A 16,012-nucleotide genomic window follows, 5' to 3' on the forward strand; every position below is an offset into this window, starting at 1 on the left:
GATGACTCCCTAGCAACCAGGCAACCCCCACATGTACTCAGCCTGGCTAATAGCTGTAAATCATTCAACTGAGGCAATGAAAACTTAATCTCCGAACACTAACAAATACTCGGCGGTCACCCGAGCGTGCTCGGGAAAACCCGAGCAACGAGTACACTTGCTCATCACTAGTGACTATGTCACAAATGAGCCTAAACAGGTCCAATAAGTATCTGCCGGTTATATAGAAATCACACACCCTAGAGTCCATCATGAAGGGACGGAGCCAGCGAGATGCTGTATGGACACGTTATCAAAGAGATTATGATGCTGCATGCCCGCCAAGAGTGCACAGCTGCTAGTGTAGGTTTGAGTGAGATAAAGGCAATGGGATTGCTTGTGAGCCATATTATAAAGGGATGGAACAAATATTTAAGTGGGAAGAAATCCCTATAAGGGAGCTTGTACTCCATATCAATAATCGGAAATGTCCACAAAAAAGGTAAAAGCAGGAAGAAAACCACAATATTAGTGGAATAATAAAATATTAAAATAAAGTCAAGATTGTCTTGTAAGTGAGCATAAACACACCGTGCAAATATCTATCATCTTCAGTAGGTGTGCATTATACAGTGGGGGGGAAACAGATTTAGTCTGTCACCAATTGTGCAAGTTCTCCCGCTTGAGAGAAGACTGTAATTGACATCATAGGCAGACCACAACTATGAGAGTCAAAATGAGAAAACAAATCCAGAAAATCACCTTGTCGGATTTGGCAAGATTTATTTTTGTTATATATTCTTTGTTGGCAATGACAGAGGTCAAACGTTTTCTGTAAGTCTTCACAAGGTTGATACACACTATTGGTGGTAAGTTGGCCCATTCCTCCATGCAAATCTCCTCTAGAGCAGTGATGTTTTGGACCTGTTGCTGGGCAACATGGACTTCAACTCCCTCCAAAGGTTTTTTATGGGGTTGAGATCTGGAGACTGGCTAGGCCACTCCAGGACCTTCATAAGCTTCTTATGAAGCCACTCATTTGTTGCCCTGACAGTGTGCTTGGGATCATTATCATGCTGAAAGACCAATCCATGTTTCATCTTTAATGCCCTTGCTGAATGAAGGAGGTTTTAATTAATAATTAAATTTTAATTAATGATCTTCATTAATATACTGCTTGCTAAAATTTGCATTAACAGATACAAGTAAAAAGGTATGTTAGAAAGTGTGCCTGTTGCAAATCCGTAGATGCCACACCAATACAGAACCTTGCTGTAGGGGCTCATTTTTTATTGTGCACCTACCTATAATTTCTTGTTATGCTTTTTTTGGGGGGGAAAGGGGTTGAATATTTGGAATAAAAATAGAATGGAAAAAAGTGTAGATATTTAACTTTGCATGTATGTTTCTGCATACCTTTTTAATAGTCAAATGGGACAACTGTTCACCCCACAACAACACTGCATCCTGCTGCCACATTTTCCTAACTGTTCCTGACCCCACCTACCTAGCATTTCATACTACGTCCTTTTTTGCTTGGAATAGAAAATATTGTGAAAAGTGAATTATAGTATGACACAATGTGTACAAAAATGGCAGTGGATCAAAAAGTGAAAAGGAAAAAATATCACTGTTAAAAATATTGGAGCTGCAATAAGTAGCAGCAGTGTCAATGCCACTGAAACCAATTAGCTGGGTACATAATGCAAGCCACATGTAACGATTCAGTTGGCGGGAGATCAGGATCTGCCTGACTGCAGGCATTCCTCTGTTTCCCGCAATCTCACTTACCCCGTCTGAGCTCCCGCAATGTTCTCTCAGGCTGCGGCATCTTCCTGACATTTCTCCTCCAACTCTTCACTTCCGGGTAGTGGGGGAGTGAGCGTAGGATGCATGTGCGTGGCTGTCAGATGATTTAAAGGACCTGTGCTTCTTTTTTCTGTAATCACCTCTCAGCCAATCTCTGAGAGGCCTGTCTATACTTAAGGTCTTCACTTCCTTTGGGAGGTGCCTGAACAACTTTGTACTTTGCTCTATGTTGCTGTTCTCAGGTCCCAGACCAGCACCTGCTTGTTCAGCCTTCCCTCACTTTATACTAATATCCAGTGTTTTCCTCTAGTGCCGAGGTTCTGCCTACCTACCATCTACCTGCGGACTCTGACGGTAACCTCTGGATCTTCCGGTTCAACTTCTCCGGCTCCCTGGATCTCTCACTCACCTCCTCTCAGTTCTACTGTTCATCTTTGGTCTTATACTCTGGTCTTTGAGCTGTTACACTTGAGCCTCCCTGGTTGTTCTTTGTCAATACCTGTTATAGGGGTTCGCTCGCCAGAGCTCCCTTGGGGGAATTTGGTGTTTCATTCCAGAAGGTTCTCCCTTGTAGGCTCTCTTGTCTAACAGTCTAAATAAAGCCTTGCAATTCATCTGACATCCTTGTCCGGATGGTTCCTCAGATTCCACAGCATCCTCTGTGGTCAAGTGGATTTGCTAACCTCGCTCGGCCTGTCTTGGCATGACAAAATTGCCCAGGCCATGGATCCCTCTGATACCTTATTCACCACCCAAAGGGAACTAGCCAGTTTTCATCAAATTCAGGACCAATTGATGACTTTCATGCAGACACTAGATGCTCGCCTCCGTTCTCTTCAGGATTCTGAACCCACCAATGCTACACAACCCAGTGCTCGATCTGGTGGTTGCTGTGGCATATGGTCCTTCTCCTCCTCTCTGCAAACCCACTCATTACTCTGGTGATCCCAAGTTGTGCAGGTGGTTTCTTAACCAGTGTCAGCTGCATTTTGGTTGTTGCGCCATTAGTATCTGATGGACGTAGCTAAAGTGGAGATCCTTGCCTCCCACTTGGAGGGAGAGACCTTAGCGTTATTTAATCCCTTACTGAAGCAGAACGATCCTGTTTTTTCCCATCTGCAAAATTTCCTGGACACTTTCCACAAGATCTTTGACGAACCACGATGAGTTGTGTCGTCGATGGAAGCTCTCTTAAATCTACAACAAGGTTCTCTCTATGCCATCCAGTTCTGTACTCTGGCTTCAGAGTTACAGTGGTCCGACGTACCCTTGATTGGATTCTTCTGATGTGGGTTATCCGAGAGATGTAAGGATGAATTGGTGGTTTGGAATCTGCCTGAACCCCTGGATCACTTAATCTTTCTCGCCATCCGAATCAATCTCCGCCTTTAGGAACAGACCAAGGAGGGAGCCCATGAGAGGTGATTTCCCCATTTAGCTCCATCTTTCCAAAGACACTTCATATCGTCTGATCCAGTCCCAACCTCAGTTCCCAAGCCTATGGAGGTTGACCGCATCAAGTTGGGTAAACGAGATTGTGAGGAAAGGTTTGCCAGGAGGCTGTATCTATACTGTGGGAGTGCTACTGATTTTCTCCTTCTTTGTCCCAAGAGGCCGGAGAACTTTTTGCCTAGGTCTGGAAAGAGAGGCCTTCCTAGGTGAGAGTGAATCCTCTCTACCCCTTTACTGTGTCTATACAGGTGTCGGCTGGTGGCAGACGATTTTCTGAGACGGCGTACTTGGATTCCGGTTTAGTAGGTAACTTTGTGCAGCAAGCTGTGGTTAATCAGTTTGGGATTCTGGTTGTTCCTTTGCAGCATCCTAGTCTCATCACTTTTGTGGATGGAAGACCCTTGCAATATTCCATCTTAGGCATCACAGAGGAGGTGGAACTTCAGTTTGGGGCTCTTCATAAAGAGAAGATCGCCTTCTATGTACTACTAAATCTCTCTCCTCTGTTTTTGTTAGGTCTTCCTTGGCTTCGTACCCATGAACCGGTCCTGGATTGGTGGACAGGAGATGTCCTTTGTTGGGGTCAGTCGTGTCATCATCACCGTCTCATGCTTGTGCAACCAGGTCACACTCCGTGACCTCCTTCCTCCCTACCCAGGTTACCATAGGCCTACTGGTCCTTTTTAGATGTGTTCGACAAACGTGAAGCAAAGACTACCACCACACAGGTCGTATGACTGCCTCATTGATCTCATTCCAGGTTTAACTCCTCCCAGAGGTCGCATTTACCCTCTGTCACCTGCTGAGACCCAAGTTATGTCCGACTACATTAAAGAAAATCTGGCTCAGGGGTTCATTCAGAAATCCTCTTCCCCAGCTGGAGCTGGGTTCTTCTTTGTGAAAAAGAAGGATGGGTCTTTGCGTCCATGCATCGACTATCGAGGTCTCAATGCTATCATGGTGAACAAAAGGTATCCTCTGCCTCTTATTCCAGAGCTCTTTGATCACCTTCGTGGATCCAGGCTCTTCACCAAATTGGACCTCCGAGGAGGATTCATTCTGGGGAACGAGTGGAAGACCGCCTTCAACACTCGTGACAGTCTCTACGAATACCGGGTAATGCCCTTTCGGGTTAAGTAATGCGTCTCCGATATGATGTTTCTTGTGACCTTCTCTACATCTGTGTAGTTGTATATCTGGATGATATCCTGAAGTTTTCTCTGGACCTTCCTACTCATAGAAGAAACGTCCGCCAGGTGCTCCTAAGGTTGAGAGAGAATCGTCTGTATGTCAAATTCGAGAAGTGCCTCTTTGAGCGGGACTCTCTGCCCTTCCTGGGTTACATCATCTCTGACATGGGTCTCAAAATGGATCCCGAGAAGTTGTCTGCAGTTCTCAAGTGGCCACATCCTGTGGAAGTCAAGGCTATTCAGCGATTCCTAGGGTTTGCCAACTGCTACCAGCAGTTTATCCCGCACTTCTTAGATCTGACCAAACCTCTCACCACCCTGACTTGAAAGGGCTCCAATCCTAAGGAGTGGCCTCCAGAAGAGTCTTTTTGTCTCTCAAACAGGCCTTCTCTACTGCTCCCATTTTCCATAGGCTGATGATAATTAAGAAGTAATTTGTGGAGGTGGATGCTTCCTCTTCTGGAGCCAGAGCTGTACTCATGCAGAAAATTGATTCCAGGAGGATGGTGACCTGTAGTTTCTTCTCTAAGGCGTTCTCGCCCTGTGAACATAATTACTCTATTGGTGTAGAGGGAGTTGTTGGCCATCAAGTTAGCCTTGGAGAGATGGCATTACCTTCTGGAGGGTGCAGTTCATCTGGTTATTATCTACACTGATAATAAGATATTGTCCTACCTTCTGTCGGCTTAGAGGCTTAACCCTTGTTAAGCTCGATGGTCGTTATTTTTCGCCCGGTTTGACTTCTGCCTCCACTTCTGTTCGGTTGAGAAGAGCATCAAGGCTGATGCTTTATCCAGGTCTTTTTTCTCCGATAACCAGGATGAGGAACCTCGCCACTAGGGTTGAGCGACTTTCATTTTTTTAAGATCGAGTCGGGTTTTGCGAAACCCGACTTTGTCCAGTGCAGTCGGCCGATTATCGCTAAAAGTCGGGGATCGACCGAAACACGAAACCCAATGCAAGTCAATGGGGAAGCATAGTCGACAGTGAGTGGAGGCCAGGAAAACACCTAGAGTGCCCATTTTAATGCCAAAAACATCCATTCTTGTTTCTGAAGCTTGTCAATCTTAATTAACTTTATAATAATAGTTGGGCATTGGAAATTGGGAGTCATTTGGCAAAAGTTGTGGGGGGTAGGGCTGGTTCAAAGTTTTAGTGGGCCCAGGAAACGTGGACTATGTCACGGCGGTGGAGCAGTGAGAGGTAAGTATGTCAAGTTTGCAAGTGCTGTGATCCTAAGCAAGCAGGGAGGGCCCACTCGTTGGCATTGGCACTGGCACAGGGCCCCTCAAAGTACAGCGGTGTGTTTGCACGGCGGGGGCACCTCCCACCAGCAGCGACACTTTTGCGTACTCTGAGGGGCCCTGTGCCAGTGACGTCGCCAACGAGTATGCCCCCCACCTGATGAAGGAACCTGCACTTTCATCTGCACCTTCCTCTTTGTCCCTGTGTAAGGTGGTATAACATGCGGGAAGGGGAACCTTACTTTCAGCAGGGTCAGATTCTGGCTGTCAAAGTGCAAGGGGAATGTAGTGGTCTAGGTCAATGTACCAGCAGACTCATCTAGCAGTGGCTGAGCAATGGGCAGGATGAGGAGGAAACACAGATATAGGGCCAAAGAATAAAGTAGGCTAAATGCAGCTCAAAATTGGTAACAGGACTAAACAGGCGGCATTGCTTTGTTCAGTGGAGTAGCAAACCCAGGAGCAGCAGACACTGTTTTAAGGGCCCAACCACACTAGTAGGCCAAATGCAGTTTAATATCTGCTACTATAGGCCAAAAGCCTAAAGACTGAAGCTCAGCTTTATACAGTGGAGGACAACACCATGGAGCGGCAGACACCGTTAGTAGGCCCTAACCACCAATTTTTTGTTAAAAAAGCACTTAATGAGAGCCAGAAGGTTGAAGCTCAGACAAGGCAACCTGGAGGAGAACACCAAGGATGAGGAGAACACTCAGGAGGAGGACAACACCAGGGAGTGGCAGACACCTTTAGTAGGCCCTAACCACCAATTTTTTAAAAAACAGCACTTAATGAGAGCCAGAAGGTTGAAGCTCAGCTTTATACAGTTGGGGACAAACAACAGTGAGCGTCAAACAGAGGTATTAGGCACCAAACACCAATTTTTTTTTAAAAAAAGCACTTAATGAGAGCCAGAAGGTTGAAGCTCAGATTTATTCAGTTGAGGACAAACACCAGGGAGCGGCAGACACCGTTAGTAGGCCCTAACCACCAATTTTTTTAAAAACAGCACTTAATGAGAGCCAGAAGGTTGAAGCTCAGCTTTAAACAGTTGAGGACAAACACCAGGGAGCGGCAGACTCCGTTAGTAGGCCGCAACCAAAGTTGAAGGCCAAATGCTGTTTAATATCTGATACTATAGGCCGAAAGCCAGAAGGTTGAAGCTCAGCTTTATACAGTTGAGGACAAACAGCAGTGAGCGGCAAACAGAGGTATTAGGCCCCAAACACCAATTTTTAAAAAAAAAAAAATATATTGAGAGCCAGAAGGTTAAAGCTCAGATTTAGACAGTGGAGGACAATTTGAATTAGGGACTGCAGACAGACTTAGTAGGCTGTCCCCTGTGGACCATGCATCCACCACATTAACCCATTGCACCGTAATGGACACGTAACCTTCCGTGGCCATGCCTACAGGTCCATGCGTCTGTTGTCAGGTGCACCTTTGTACTCACAGATTGCCAGAGTGCATGGACAATGCGGTCTTTAACATGCTGGTGGAGGGTTGGGATGGCTTTTCTCGCAAAAGAAGTGTCGACTGGTTAGCTTGTAGCGTGGTACAGCGTAGTCCATCATGGCTTTATTAATATTAAATAAAATATATAAATAGGCTCTATGAACTTTTAAATAGGTTCCAGGGGTACACGGGCAGCATTGGTGTGGTCAGCGGAGGAGTATTGCAAGGAGGGACCGCAGACAGGCTAATGAAGGCCCGCAGACAGGCTAATGAAGGCCTAAAATAACAAAAAATAGGCTCATGGCAGTTTTAAATAGGTTACATGGATACACAGGCAGCATTGTGGTCAGTGGAGGAGTATTGCAAGGAGGGACCGCAGACAGGCTAATGAAGGCCCGCAGACAGGCTAATGAAGGCCTAAAATAACAAAAAATAGGCTCAAGGCAGTTTTAAATTGGTTACATGGATACACAGGCAGCATTGTATTCAGTGGAGGAGTATTGCAAGGAAGGACCGCAGACAGGCTAACGAAGGCCTAAAATAACAAAAAATAGGCTCAAGGCAGTTTTAAATCAGTTACATGGATACACAGGCAGCATTGTGGTCAGTGGAGGAGTATTGCAAGGAGGGACCGCAGACAGGCTAATGAAGTCCTGCTGACAGGCTAATCAAGGCCTAAAAAAACAAAAATAGGCTCATGGCAGTTTTAAATAGGTTACATGCATACACAGGCAGCATTGTGGTCAGTGGAGGAGTATTGCAAGGAGGGACCGCAGACAGGCTAATGAAGGCCCGCAGACAGGCTAAAGAAGGCCTAAAATAACAAAAAATAGGCGCAAGGCAGTTTTAAATCGGTTACATGAATACACAGGCAGCATTGTGGTCAGTGGAGGAGTATTGCAAGGAGCGACCGCAGACAGGCTAACGAAGGCCTAAAATATCAAAAACTAGGCTCAAGGCAGTTTTAAATCGGTTACATGGATACACAGGCAGCATTGTGGTCAGTGGAGGAGTATTGCAAGGAGGGACCGCAGACAGGCTAATGAAGGCCTAAAATAGCAAAAAATAGGCTCAAGGCAGTTTTAAATCGGTTACATGGATACACAGGCAGCATTGTGGTCAGTGGAGGAGTATTGCAAGGAGGGACCGCAGACAGGATAATGAAGGCCCGCAGACAGGCTAATGAAGGCCTAAAATAACAAAAAATAGGCTCAAGCAGTTTTAAATCGGTTACATGGATACACAGGCAGCATTGTGGTCAGTGGAGGAGTATTGCAAGGAGGGACCGCAGACAGGCTAACGAAGGCCTAAAATAACAAAAAAAAGGCTCAAGGCAGTTTTAAATCAGTTACATGGATACACAGGCAGCATTGTGGTCAGTGGAGGAGTATTGCAAGGAGGGACCACAGACAGGCTAATGAAGGCCCGCAGACAGGCTAATAAAGGCCTAAAATAACAAAAAATAGGCTCAAGGCAGTTTTTAATCGGTTACATGGATACACAGGCAGCATTGTGGTCAGTGGAGGAGTATTGCAAGGAGGGACCGCAGACAGGCTAACGAAGGCCTAAAATAACAAAAAATAGGCTCAAGGCAGTTTTATATCGGTTACATGGATACACAGGCAGCACTGTGGTCAGTGGAGGAGTATTGCAAGGAGGGAACGCAGACAGGCTAATGAAGGCCCGCAGACAGGCTAATGAAGGCCTAAAATAAAAAAAAAATAGGCTCATGGCAGTTTTAAATAGGTTACATAGATACACAGGCAGCATTGTGGTCAGTGGAGGAGTATTGCAAGGAGGGACCGCAGACAGGCTAATGAAGGCCCGTAGACAGGCTAATGAAGGCCTAAAATAACAAAAAATAGGCTCAAGGCAGTTTTAAATCAGGTACATGGATACACAGGCAGCATTGTGGTCAGTGGAGGAGTATTGCAAGGAGGGACCGCAGCCAGGCTTACTAGGCCTAAAATAACAAAAAATAGGCTCAAGGCAGTTTTAAATCGGTTACACGGATACACAGGCAGCATTGTGGTCAGTGGAGGAGTATTGCAAGGAGGGACCACAGACAGGCTAATGAAGGCCCGCAGACAGGCTAATGAAGGCCTAAAATAGCAAAAAATAGGCTCATGGCAGTTTTAAATAGGTTACATGGATACACAGGCAGCATTGTGGTCAGTGGAGGAGTATTGCAAGGAGGGACCGCAGACAGGCTAATGAAGGCCCGCAGACAGGCTAATGAAGGCCTAAAATAACAAAAAATAGGCTCAAGGCAGTTTTAAATCAGTTACATGGATACACAGGCAGCATTGTAGTCAGTGGAGGAGTATTGCAAGGAGGGACCGCAGACAGGCTAATGAAGGCCCGCAGACAGCCTAATGAAGGCCTAAAATAACAAAAAATAGGCTCAAGGCAGTTTTAAATCATTTACATGGATACACAGGCAGCATTGTGGTCAGTGGAGGAGTATTGCAAGGAGGGACCGCAGACAGGCTAATGAAGGCCTAAAATAACAAAAAATAGGCTCAAGGCAGTTTTAAATCGGTTACATGGATACACAGGCAGCATTGTGGTCAGTGGAGGAGTATTGCAAGGAGGGACCGCAGACAGGCTAATGAAGGCCCGCAGACAGGCTAATGAAGGCCTAAAATAACAAAAAATAGGCTCATGGCAGTTTTAAATAGGTTACATGGATACACAGGCAGCATTGTGGTCAGTGGAGGAGTATTGCAAGGCGGGACCGCAGACAGGCTAATGAAGGCCCGCAGACAGGCTAATGAAGGCCTAAAAAAAAAAAATAGGCTTAAGGCAGTTTTAAATCAGTTACATGGATACACAGGCAGCATTGTGGTCAGTGGAGGAGTATTGCAAGGAGGGACCGCAGACAGGCTAACGAAGGCCTAAAATATCAAAAAATAGGCTCAAGGCAGTTTTAAATCGGTTACATGGATACACAGGCAGCATTGTGGTCAGTGGAGGAGTATTGCAAGGAGGGACCGCAGACAGGCTAATGAAGGCCCGTAGACAGGCTAATGAAGGCCTAAAATAACAAAAAATAGGCTCAAGGCAGTTTTAAATCAGGTACATGGATACACAGGCAGCATTGTGGTCAGTGGAGGAGTATTGCAAGGAGGGACCGCAGCCAGGCTTACTAGGCCTAAAATAACAAAAAATAGGCACAAGGCAGTTTTAAATCGGTTACACGGATACACAGGCAGCATTGTGGTCAGTGGAGGAGTATTGCAAGGAGGGACCACAGACAGGCTAATGAAGGCCCGCAGACAGGCTAATGAAGGCCTAAAATAGCAAAAAATAGGCTCATGGCAGTTTTAAATAGGTTACATGGATACACAGGCAGCATTGTGGTCAGTGGAGGAGTATTGCAAGGAGGGACCGCAGACAGGCTAATGAAGGCCCGCAGACAGGCTAATGAAGGCCTAAAATAACAAAAAATAGGCTCAAGGCAGTTTTAAATCAGTTACATGGATACACAGGCAGCATTGTAGTCAGTGGAGGAGTATTGCAAGGAGGGACCGCAGACAGGCTAATGAAGGCCCGCAGACAGGCTAATGAAGGCCTAAAATAACAAAAAATAGGCTCAAGGCAGTTTTAAATCATTTACATGGATACACAGGCAGCATTGTGGTCAGTGGAGGAGTATTGCAAGGAGGGACCGCAGACAGGCTAATGAAGGCCTAAAATAACAAAAAATAGGCTCAAGGCAGTTTTAAATCGGTTACATGGATACACAGGCAGCATTGTGGTCAGTGGAGGAGTATTGCAAGGAGGGACCGCAGACAGGCTAATGAAGGCCCGCAGACAGGCTAATGAAGGCCTAAAATAACAAAAAATAGGCTCATGGCAGTTTTAAATAGGTTACATGGATACACAGGCAGCATTGTGGTCAGTGGAGGAGTATTGCAAGGCGGGACCGCAGACAGGCTAATGAAGGCCTGCAGACAGGCTAATGAAGGCCTAAAAAAAAAAAATAGGCTTAAGGCAGTTTTAAATCGGTTACATGGATACACAGGCAGCATTGTGGTCAGTGGAGGAGTATTGCAAGGAGGGACCGCAGACAGGCTAACGAAGGCCTAAAATATAAAAAAATAGGCTCAAGGCAGTTTTAAATCGGTTACATGTATACACAGGCAGCATTGTGGTCAGTGGAGGAGTATTGCAAGGAGGGACCGCAGACAGGCTAATGAAGGCCCGCAGACAGGCTAATGAAGGCCTAAAATAACAAAAAGTAGGCTCATGGCAGTTTTAAATAGGTTACATGGATATGCAGGCAGCATTGTGGTCAGTGGAGGAGTATTGCAAGGAGGGACCGCAGACAGGCTAATGAAGGCCCGCAGACAGGCTAATAAAGGCCTAAATTAACAAAAAATAGGCTCAAGGCAGTTTTAAATCAGTTACATGGATACACAGGCAGCATTGTGGTCAGTGGAGGAGTATTGCAAGGAAGGACCGCAGACAGGCTTACTAGGCCTAAAATAACAAAAAATAGGCTCAAGGCAGTTTTAAATCGGTTACACGGATACACAGGCAGCATTGTGGTCAGTTGAGGAGTATTGCAAGGAGGGACCACAGACAGACTAGTGAAGGCCCGCAGACAGGCTAATGAAGGCCTAAAATAACAAAAAATAGGCTCAAGGCAGTTTTAAATTGGTTACATGGATACACAGGCAGCATTGTAGTCAGTGGAGGAGTATTGCAAGGAGGGACCGCAGACAGGCTAATGAAGGCCCGCAGACAGGCTAATGAAGGCCTAAAATAACAAAAAATAGGCTCAAGGCAGTTTTAAATCGTTTACATGGATACACGGGCAGCATTGTGGTCAGTGGAGGAGTATTGCAAGGAGGGACCGCAGACAGGCTAATGAAGGCCCGCAGACAGGCTAATGAAGGCCTAAAATAACAAAAAGTAGGCTCATGGCAGTTTTAAATAGGTTACATGGATATGCAGGCAGCATTGTGGTCAGTGGAGGAGTATTGCAAGGAGGGACCGCAGACAGGCTAATGAAGGCCCGCAGACAGGCTAATAAAGGCCTAAATTAACAAAAAATAGGCTCAAGGCAGTTTTAAATCAGTTACATGGATACACAGGCAGCATTGTGGTCAGTGGAGGAGTATTGCAAGGAAGGACCGCAGACAGGCTTACTAGGCCTAAAATAACAAAAAATAGGCTCAAGGCAGTTTTAAATCGGTTACACGGATACACAGGCAGCATTGTGGTCAGTTGAGGAGTATTGCAAGGAGGGACCGCAGACAGGCTAATGAAGGCCCGCAGACAGGCTAATGAAGGCCTAAAATAACAAAAAATAGGCTCAAGGCAGTTTTAAATCATTTACATGGATACACAGGCAGCATTGTGGTCAGTGGAGGAGTATTGCAAGGAGGGACCGCAGACAGGCTAATGAAGGCCCGCAGACAGGCTAATGAAGGCCTAAAATAACAAAAAATAGGCTCAAGGCAGTTTTAAATCGTTTACATGGATACACAGGCAGCATTGTGGTCAGTGGAGGAGTATTGCAAGGAGGGACCGCAGACAGGCTAATGAAGGCCCGCAGACAGGCTAATGAAGGCCTAAAAAAAAAAATAGGCTCAAGGCAGTTTTAAATCGGTTACATGGATACACAGGCAGCATTGTGGTCAGTGGAGGAGTATTGCAAGGAGGGACCGCAGACAGGCTAACGAAGGCCTAAAATATAAAAAAATAGGCTCAAGGCAGTTTTAAATCGGTTACATGGATACACAGGCAGCATTGTAATCAGTGGAGGAGTATTGCAAGGAGGGACCGCAGACAGGCTAATGAAGGCCCGCAGACAGGCTAATGAAGGCCTAAAATAACAAAAAATAGGCTCATGGCAGTTTTAAATAGGTTACATGGATACACAGGCAGCATTGTGGTCAGTGGAGGAGTATTGCAAGGAGGGACCGCAGACAGGCTAATGAAAGCCCGCAGACAGGCTAATGAAGGCCTAAAATAATAAAAAATAGGCTCAAGGCAGTTTTAAATAGGTTACATAGATACACAGGCAGCATTGTGGTCAGTGGAGGAGTATTGCAAGGAGGGACCGCAGACAGGCTAATGAAGGCCCGCAGACAGGCTAATTAAGGCCTAAAATAACAAAAAATAGGTTCAAGGCAGTTTTAAATCAGTTACATGGATACACAGGCAGCATTGTGGTCAGTGGAGGAGTATTGCAAGGAGGGACCGCAGACAGGCTTACTAGGCCTAAAATAACAAAAAATAGGCTCAAGGCAGTTTTAAATCGGTTACACGGATACACAGGCAGCATTGTGGTCAGTGGAGGAGTATTGCAAGGAGGGACCACAGACAGGCTAATGAAGGCCCGCAGACAGGCTAATGAAGGCCTAAAATAACAAAAAATAGGCTCATGGCAGTTTTAAATAGGTTACATGGATACACAGGCAGCATTGTGGTCAGTGGAGGAGTATTGCAAGGAGGGACCGCAGACAGGCTAATGAAGGCCCGCAGACAGGCTAATGAAGGCCTAAAATAACAAAAAATAGGCTCAAGGCAGTTTTAAATTGGTTACATGGATACACAGGCAGCATTGTAGTCAGTGGAGGAGTATTGCAAGGAGGGACCGCAGACAGGCTAATGAAGGCCCGCAGACAGGCTAATGAAGGCCTAAATTAACAAAAAATAGGCTCAAGGCAGTTTTAAATCAGTTACAAGGATACACAGGCAGCATTGTGGTCAGTGGAGGAGTATTGCAAGGAAGGACCGCAGACAGGCTTACTAGGCCTAAAATAACAAAAAATAGGCTCAAGGCAGTTTTAAATCGGTTACACGGATACACAGGCAGCATTGTGGTCAGTTGAGGAGTATTGCAAGGAGGGACCACAGTCAGGCTAGTGAAGGCCCGCAGACAGGCTAATGAAGGCCTAAAATAACAAAAAATAGGCTCATGGCAGTTTTAAATAGGTTACATAGATACACAGGCAGCATTGTGGTCAGTGGAGGAGTATTGCAAGGAGGGACCGCAGACAGGCTAATGAAGGCCCGCAGACAGGCTAATGAAGGCCTAAAATAACAAAAAATAGGCTCAAGGCAGTTTTAAATCGGTTACATGGATACACAGGCAGCATTGTAGTCAGTGGAGGAGTATTGCAAGGAGGGACCGCAGACAGGCTAATGAAGGCCCGCAGACAGGCTAATGAAGGCCTAAAATAACAAAAAATAGGCTCAAGGCAGTTTTAAATCGTTTACATGGATACACAGGCAGCATTGTGGTCAGTGGAGGAGTATTGCAAGGAGGGACCGCAGACAGGCTAATGAAGGCCCGCAGACAGGCTAATGAAGGCCTAAAAAAAAAAATAGCCTCAAGGCAGTTTTAAATCGGTTACATGGATACACAGGCAGCATTGTGGTCAGTGGAGGAGTATTGCAAGGAGGGACCGCAGAGAGGCTAACGAAGGCCTAAAATATCAAAAAATAGGCTCAAGGCAGTTTTAAATCGGTTACATGGATACACAGGCAGCATTGTAATCAGTGGAGGAGTATTGCAAGGAGGGACCGCAGACAGGCTAATGAAGGCCCGCAGACAGGCTAATGAAGGCCTAAAATAAAAAAAAATAGGCTCATGGCAGTTTTAAATAGGTTACATAGATACACAGGCAGCAATGAGGTCAGTGGAGGAGTATTGCAAGGAGGGACCGCAGACAGGCTAATGAAGGCCCGCAGGCAGGCTAATGAATCCCTAAAATAACAAAAAATAGGCTCAAGGCAGTTTTAAATCAGTTACATGGATACACAGGCAGCATTGTGGTCAGTGGAGGAGTATTGCAAGGAGGGACCGCAGACAGGCTTACTAGGCCTAAAATAACAAAAAATAGGCTCAAGGCAGTTTTAAATCGGTTACACGGATAGATACACAGGCAGCATTGTGGTCAGTGGAGGAGTATTGCAAGGAGGGACCACAGACAGGCTAATGAAGGCCCACAGACATGCTAATGAAGGCCTAAAATAACAAAAAATAGGCTCATGGCAGTTTTAAATAGGTTACATGGATACACAGGCAGCATTGTGGTCAGTGGAGGAGTATTGCAAGGAGGGACCGCAGACAGGCTAATGAAGGCCTAAAATCACAAAAAATAGGCTCAAGGCAGTTTTAAATTGGTTACATGGATACACAGGCAGCATTGTAGTCAGTGGAGGAGTATTGCAAGGAGGGACCGCAGACAGGCTAATGAAGGCCCGCAGACAGGCTAATGAAGGCCTAAAATAACAAAAAATAGGCTCAAGGCAGTTTTAAATCGTTTACATGGATACACGGGCAGCATTGTGGTCAGTGGAGGAGTATTGCAAGGAGGGACCGCAGACAGGCTAATGAAGGCCCGCAGACAGGCTAATAAAGGCCTAAATTAACAAAAAATAGGCTCAAGGCAGTTTTAAATCAGTTACATGGATACACAGGCAGCATTGTGGTCAGTGGAGGAGTATTGCAAGGAAGGACCGCAGACAGGCTTACTAGGCCTAAAATAACAAAAAATAGGCTCAAGGCAGTTTTAAATCGGTTACACGGATACACAGGCAGCATTGTGGTCAGTTGAGGAGTATTGCAAGGAGGGACCACAGACAGACTAGTGAAGGCCCGCAGACAGGCTAATGAAGGCCTAAAATAACAAAAAATAGGCTCAAGGCAGTTTTAAATCGGTTACATGGATACACAAGCAGCATTGTAGTCAGTGGAGGAGTATTGCAAGGAGGGACCGCAGACAGGCTAATGAAGGCCCGCAGACAGGCTAATGAAGGCCTAAAATAACAAAAAATAGGCTCAAGGCAGTTTTAAATCGTTTACATGGATACACAGGCAGCATTGTGGTCAGTGGAGGAGTATTGCAAGGAGGGACCGCA

The sequence above is a fragment of the Ranitomeya variabilis genome, chromosome 2 (genome assembly GCF_051348905.1).
Source record: "Ranitomeya variabilis isolate aRanVar5 chromosome 2, aRanVar5.hap1, whole genome shotgun sequence".
NCBI classification, from domain to species: Eukaryota; Metazoa; Chordata; class Amphibia; order Anura; family Dendrobatidae; genus Ranitomeya; species Ranitomeya variabilis.